A 7,714-nucleotide genomic window follows, 5' to 3' on the forward strand; every position below is an offset into this window, starting at 1 on the left:
CTACCAGGAAATTCTAGAGCACTTCATGCTTCTCCCTGCTGACCAGCTTTATGGAGATGCAAATTTCCTTTTCCAGTAGGATTTAGCACCTGCCCTCACTGCCAAAAGTACCAATACCTGGTTTAATGATCATGGTATCACTGTGCTTGATTGGCCAGCAAACTCACCTGACCTAAACCCAATAGAGAATCTGTGGGGTATTGTCAAGAGGAAGAACCTGGGCTTCTAGAACACCTCAGCAATGCCACAGGCTAATCACCTCTATGCCACGCCGCATTGATGCAGTAATTCATGAAAAAGGAGTCCTGACTAAGTATGATATACTATAATGTACATGGACCTACTTTTCAGTAAACCAACATTTCTGTATTAAAAATCCTTTTTTTTGTTTTTTTTTTGTTAATGGTCTCATTTAGTAATCTGATTTTCTGAGATACTGAATTTAGATTTTTCCACTAGCTGTAAGCCATAATCATTGAAATTAAAAAAGAAATGGTTGAAATATATCACTCTGTGTGTAACGCATCTATATAAAATAGGAATTTAATTACTGAAATAAATTAACTTTTTGATGATCTAATTTATGATATGCACGTACGTGTGTGTGTTAAATGTTTGTATATAATTTCTCAAATTGATTTATGGGAGAACCAGGGGCAGACTGGCAACTTTCAGCCCAGGGGGCAAGTACAAACCAGAGGCCCATGGTGCAGCGACTCGGCCCTCTCCCACTCTCCCTCTCCCCGGCCTCCTCCTGACCCCCATTCCAGGCTGAAGCTTTGCTCCAGGTACTCTCTACTCACTGGCTGAATCCGGCTTCCCGACCTGGTCAGCAGGGGACGGTTGGGGAAGCTAGCTCAGCTCGGTCAGGGCGGCCTGGGGGAGGAGAGTCTCCAATGGGGCATGGAACCGGCCTCTGCTCAGACACAGTTTACACCATCCATGCTGGGGAAGAGGTCTGCGCTCTGTCCTTGTCTTCATCCCACACTCAGTAGGTCAGCAGTGGGGACGTTTTACTTCTCTTCACCAGGAATCCTTTAGGCATGTCTGTGGTGGAAGCGGTGCAGCATTTTTACGGCGCATCAGAGTGGCCCGGGGGGCAATTGCCCCCTGGCCCAGTCCTCCCCTGGGGAGAACCTGCCTTCATGAGAACCACCTGGTGCAATCTGAGTGCTGTAATGTGAAAAGTTGCAGTGTCTGCATCCTTTTACAGTGGAGAAACTTCAACAAAAATGAATCTCCTGTGGCAGGGGATGCCTGGAATTTGATTTGTATCTCAGCAGTGAGCCAGTCACACCGACCCAAATTAGATTTCTGGGGCATGTACACCACACTTCCATATTTAATGAAAGTGACAACTTGAATTTTGATACAGAATGGCTTATGTAGCAATAATATATACTAAATCCTTTAAACTGTTGCTCATGTCAGTTTCATTGGATATGCTCTGCAGCCTGCGGGGTTGCATTTTCTATTACTACAGTGCCACCTTGTGGTTAAAATTAAATTTGTAGGGTCCATTCACACTTGGGTTCTTGAAACCTTGCACTTGTTCCATTAAATTTTAACATATGGGATGACGTGTTTGTAGCAGCAAGTGTTTTGTGTATTTAACACCCTGTCTAATTTTTTAAAATCTTAAAACACCTTCCCACTTACAGTCACTGTGTCTATTGTTGGGAATACACTTATAAACTTCCTCTCTTTGAGTGCCACCAGCCAATGCTTTGTGCAGATACTTTCTGTCAATCCCCACTATTGCTGAGTCATATGTCCTTAAATATATATATATATATATATATATATATATATATATAATGATTTAGGTGGGAAGATTAGTCATAAAGCTTTTGTTAAGTTAGCTGACACATGCCGATTCTGCAAAATTTGGATTATGGGTTGTACAGATACAGTATAAAGAGGAAAACATGCCCAATATATGCATAGAAATGTGCAAAAAATCCAGCTCCAGGCAAAACATATTTTTTAGATTTTGTTGCCATAGATAAGAATTATATCATCTGTCAATTCTTTTATTGCCTTTCGTGTCCTTGCTTCAGTGATTTCACTCTACTTCCTGACCACATAGGAAGAGAGGAGATCTCATCCACAGGGACAGAGACAGCAGTAACACCTGATAGAGGTTCCCACCCTTCTCCACTTCACTCTAAAAAAACAAAAAAAAAAACAAATGTCCTCTCATTGGATAGATTTTGCTCATTTCTTTATTAATGTGCATGGCAGCCAATCGGCTGCTTTGTTTTAAGCCTGGACTGTGAAAAATTATATTTGCAGGCGGGTTGGTTGCTGTGGGATACAATAAATAATTTACACCTCCAAAGTTCCATAAACTGGAGTCTCTGATGAAAATTCACAAAAGGATACTGCTCCAGGTGTTCTTATGACTTACCCGCCGATCTAGGGTGCCGGCTCAACAAGGCCTGCCTATTCCTAATGCACTAAAATCAATCAAAGAAAGCTGCATCACCGCCATGTTTTTTTCTTCAGCTTTAAAAACTTTACTGTCACTTGAATGAATTTACAAAAAACTAGAGCAGGTTACTGTCCACCAGACCCTGCTCCCACTCCTCTGTTGCGATTTACCCCAAATTTGGCATAGTTGAGACCAGCTGTCTCTGACCCCTGGGCCACAACCGGTCTTTGGCAACATTATATTCACCCTCTGATGTTAGGGGGGACTCGGATGGGGACTCTGATGGAAGAGGAACTCTGATATAGGGGGTGGGGGGGGGACTTTGATGAGGTCTCTGATATAAGGGGGAATGTTAATGGGGACTCTGATAAACCAGGGGCTCTGATGGGAACTCTGATGAAAGGATGGACTTTGAGGAGGTCCTCGATATAAGGTAGCTCTGATGGGAACTCCGATGTAAGGGGGGACTTTGATGAGGTCCATGATATAAGGTAGCTCTGATGGGAACTCTGATGAAAGAATGGACTTTGAGGAGGTCCATGATATAAGGTAGCTCTGATGGGAACTCTGATGAAAGAATGGACTTTGATGTCCATGATATAAGGTAGCTCTGATGGGAACTCTGATGTAAGGGGGGACTTTGAGGAGGTCCTTGATATAAGGTAGCTCTGATGAGAACTCTGATGTAAGGGGGGACTTTGAGGAGGTCCATGATATAAGGTAGCTCTGATGGGAACTCTGATGTAAGGCGGGACTTTGAGGAGGTCCTTGATATAAGGTAGCTCTGATGAGAACTCTGATGAAAGAATGGACTTTGATGTCCATGATATAAGGTAGCTCTGATGGGAACTCTGATGTAAGGGGGGACTTTGAGGAGGTCCTTGATATAAGGTAGCTCTGATGAGAACTCTGATGTAAGGGGGGACTTTGAGGAGGTCCATGATATAAGGTAGCTCTGATGGGAACTCTGATGAAAGGATGGACTTTGAGGAGGTCCTTGATATAAGGTAGCTCTGATGGGAACTCTGATGTAAGGGGGGACTTTGATGAGGTCCATGATATAAGGTAGCTCTGATGGGAACTCTGATGAAAGAATGGACTTTGAGGAGGTCCATGATATAAGGTAGCTCTGATGGGAACTCTGATGAAAGAATGGACTTTGAGGAGGTCCATGATATAAGGTAGCTCTGATGGGAACTCTGATGAAAGAATGGACTTTGATGTCCATGATATAAGGTAGCTCTGATGGGAACTCTGATGTAAGGGGGGACTTTGAGGAGGTCCTTGATATAAGGTAGCTCTGATGAGAACTCTGATGTAAGGGGGGACTTTGAGGAGGTCCATGATATAAGGTAGCTCTGATGGGAACTCTGATGTAAGGCGGGACTTTGAGGAGGTCCTTGATATAAGGTAGCTCTGATGGGAACTCTGATGAAAGAATGGACTTTGATGTCCATGATATAAGGTAGCTCTGATGGGAACTCTGATGTAAGGGGGGACTTTGAGGAGGTCCTTGATATAAGGTAGCTCTGATGGGAACTCTGATGTAAGGCGGGACTTTGAGGAGGTCCTTGATATAAGGTAGCTCTGATGGGAACTCTGATGTAAGGGGGGACTTTGAGGAGGTCCATGATATAAGGTAGCTCTGATGGGAACTCTAAAGTAAGGGGGGACTTTGAGGAGGTCCTTGATATAAGGTAGCTCTGATGGGAACTCTGATGTAAGGGGGGGACTTTGATGAGGTCCTTTATATAAGGTAGCTCTGATGGGAACTCTGATGTAAGGGGGGACTTTGATGGGGAGTCTGATATAGGGGAACTCAGATGTAAAAGGGGTAGTTGATAGGGACTTTAATATAAAGAGGCTCTGATGGGGACTGTGATGGACTGAAGATTATTTTAAAGTTCTTTGCTTGGTTTTACTGATTTTTTTTTTCTTTTTCGGTTCCAAATCATATCTTGCTGATTCAAATAAAACTCCCAAGAAAACAAGAAAAATGAATGAATTTGTTTTAATTTGATTCACCCATTTATCAAACAGTTTTTTTTTTCTTGGCTAGTGAATATTTGGTCTAGACCCCTGGTGCCCAACCTATGGTCAGAGGGCCCCATGTGGCCCTTTGGTATATAATGTCAGGCCTCGGATCTCAGCAGTCTGTATTGGGAACATTGATTAGGGTAATAGCACTGCTCCCTATCCTCATGTAACATGTACCCAGTTTCGTATTGTCTTCTGCATATCTCCAACCAAAAATTTATCCTGTCCACACTCTCACCATCATTTCCTCTATTAGGTCTGCAGTCGCTGACAGACCTCCCAAGCACTGCATATAAAGAACATTATGTGGGCCTTTTGTGATGTCAGGGGCCACATTTGAGGCCCCCCTATAGCTCATCAGACAACCACTGGTCTATACTATAATATTTGGGGTGAAACAAATCAGAGGAGTTGGAATAGGGTTTGCAGAGCAATGTGCTCTAGTTTGCTGCAAATTTATCCAAGTGGCAATAACATTTTTTTGAAGTTGAAGAAAAGAAACATGGCAGAGGTGCAGCTTTCTTTAATTTTTTTTTCCTCTGACCACAATACAGCAGCACTAGCTTGTAGCAGGCACCCTGAAGAAGCATCTCCAACAGCCTGAAACGTGGGATACTGCAGTCATTGTACTAAGTGTGTCTGTGTGTCATTTGTCGGTCGGAGTTATAATTTGGTGCTTGATTTTTTTCCCCTTCCCTTTCCCTTTTTCCCTTTCCCTTTTTTTTCTTTTCATTCCCCTCACCCTTCTGCCCCCACATTTTACTACCCCCCTCGTATTCTCCTCTCCCACCTTCCCCTTGTCTCACACAGCAGTCTGAACAGCGTTAACAGTAATGACTCGAGGTTGAGCGGCTCGCACTCACACTCACCTACTTCACACTATCGCTATCGCAGCTCCAATCTGCCCCAGCAGGCGCCGATGAGGCTGTCCAGCGTCTCCTCCCATGATTCTGGCTTCATTTCCCAAGATGCTTTTCAGTCAAAGTCTCCATCGCCTATGCCACCGGAAGCTGTCAACCAGAAGTCTGTGTGATTTGGAGTCTGTTAAGTGTCATTGGTCATGGTGCTCACCAACACCTTTATTGGACTGTATGCTCCACAAACTTGGTTCTCAAACTGAAACTTTTTCTTAATAGAGTTGGGCATTGTCAGAACTCCCATTGGGATTTTATTTCAGTCTGAGGCCTTGTTGGGGAGATTTTTCCTTACTTCCTGTCCCAGTGACAACTTGTATCAGACGGCAAATTAAAGCAGAACTGAACCCTCCTATTGTTTTCAGCCAAGGAAGCTGCCATCTTAGCCTCAGTTTGATGCGATCAGTTAGGACATCAGCCATTTGATGGTTTAACAGTTTGGTTGAAAGCACAAGTAAATGTGACAGTTAGCAATCCTGGCATTCCAGCAATGTAACTGTCTTGAAACCATTAAATTGATGGATTTAGTTCTGCTTAAAGAGGTTGTAAACCATAAAAAAAAAAAATTTTTCAACCTGAAAGAGAATCACAAAATGAGCTAGCATGTATCGCATACTAGCTCATTATGAAATACTTACCTTAGAACGAGCCCCCGCCGTGCCGCCCGCTTAGCTGTATAACGGGCGACATGTTCAGTCGCCCGTCTTCCGGGATCGCGGGGTCCGGCCATCTGATTGGCCGGAGCCGCGGTGACGTCACTCCCACGCACACGTGCGGGAGCCGACGATCACGGCACGGCAAAGAGGTTGTAAACCCATAATTTTTTTTTTTTTTCCGACCTGAAAGATAAACACATAATGTGCTAGTATGCATCTCATAAGAGCTCATTATGAAATACTTACCTTAGAACGAGCCCCTGCCGTGTCGACCGCTTAGCTTTATGACGGGCGACATGTTCAGTCGCCCATCTTCCGGGATTGCGGCATCCGCCCATCTGATTGGCCGGAGCCGCAGTGACGTCACTCCTGTGCACGGGGCTCTGAAGGAACAGCACCAGCGGCCGTTCCTTCAGATCGCATGCGCCAGTGATGTCAATGGCTGCATGTAAGGTAAATATCTCCTAAACGGTACATGTTTAGGAGATATTTACAGTACCTATAGGTAAGCCTTATCATAGGCTTACCTATAGGTAAAAGTTGCAGAGGAGGGTTTACTTCCTTTTTAAAGGAAAATATGGAGATACAGACAGCAATAACATTTTATTTCTGAACGAAAACCAAATACATGGTTAGAAATTTGTTTGTTCTTAAAAAAAATGTCGTCCTGGTTCTTTGAAATATTCTCCCCACTTTGGTTGAATTGAATGTTGAATGAACTGATGTTGAATTCAAACATCAGTTTGACCCCATTGATGACTAGAAAATCAAATGGTATTAAAACAAAAAAAAAATGACAGTAAAATTCTACTAGTATATGGCCAGTTAAGCAGATTAAGTAAGAATTTCTATGATTGCCCCAAGTCCTTACGATTCAAAAATAGGTTGTCAATGCCAGCTTCTAAATGTGTATCCTGAAAGATTTGCTGTGCACGGGTTACAAGCAGGGCCGAAACTAGAGGGGGGATGGGGCAGGGGGGCATCTGCACCGTGCACTACATTGAGGGGGGTGCCGCTTCTGACAGGAGTAGTGATAGCAGTATCACTTCTCCTGTCAGCCTGGGAAGGAGGGAGCTAGAGTGTTGTGAGTGCTGTGTTCTCTCTCCCACTCTTCTGTCCCCGCCCACCCGCCTATCAGACTTGTTCCACGGAGCTCAGGAAGTGCTCTAAAACCCCCTCAGTTCTGTGCTAGAGGTTATGAGTGGCTAAAAGACACAAAAACCGACCAGGGGTAGCATCAGTACAACTCCCCTACCTGTCAAAGTACGGAGCAGGAAAAGCCAGAAGCTTCTAGTGCACCCCTGCAGACAGCGGCTCAGATATGAGGGACGGGTCTGATCACCCATCTGAATGCATCCTTCTTGATCTCTTTATTAGCACTACAGATCTATCTTGTAGTTCATTTTACGGAGTCAATCTAGGCCTTGTTAAAGTTCACTGAGCCCTGATGAAGGGGGAAGTGTTTTTGGCCTCTGAAACATGTTGGCTGTTTTATGTGATCATATTTTGAATAATTAAAGCAATTTGGATGTTGATACAGTCTGATAACGGTGATGTTTCAGCTTCTTCTTTCCTTTGCTTTTCTGTGCTTATTGATTGCTCACAATATTCCGTTCATACGTCTCCCAGAATTCATCCAGCTCTGCCTCCTCTGATGAAGGGGGGAAGTGTTT

Source organism: Pelophylax lessonae (genome assembly GCF_965119305.1).
Source record: "Pelophylax lessonae genome assembly, contig: HAP1_SCAFFOLD_356, whole genome shotgun sequence".
NCBI classification, from domain to species: domain Eukaryota; kingdom Metazoa; phylum Chordata; class Amphibia; order Anura; family Ranidae; genus Pelophylax; species Pelophylax lessonae.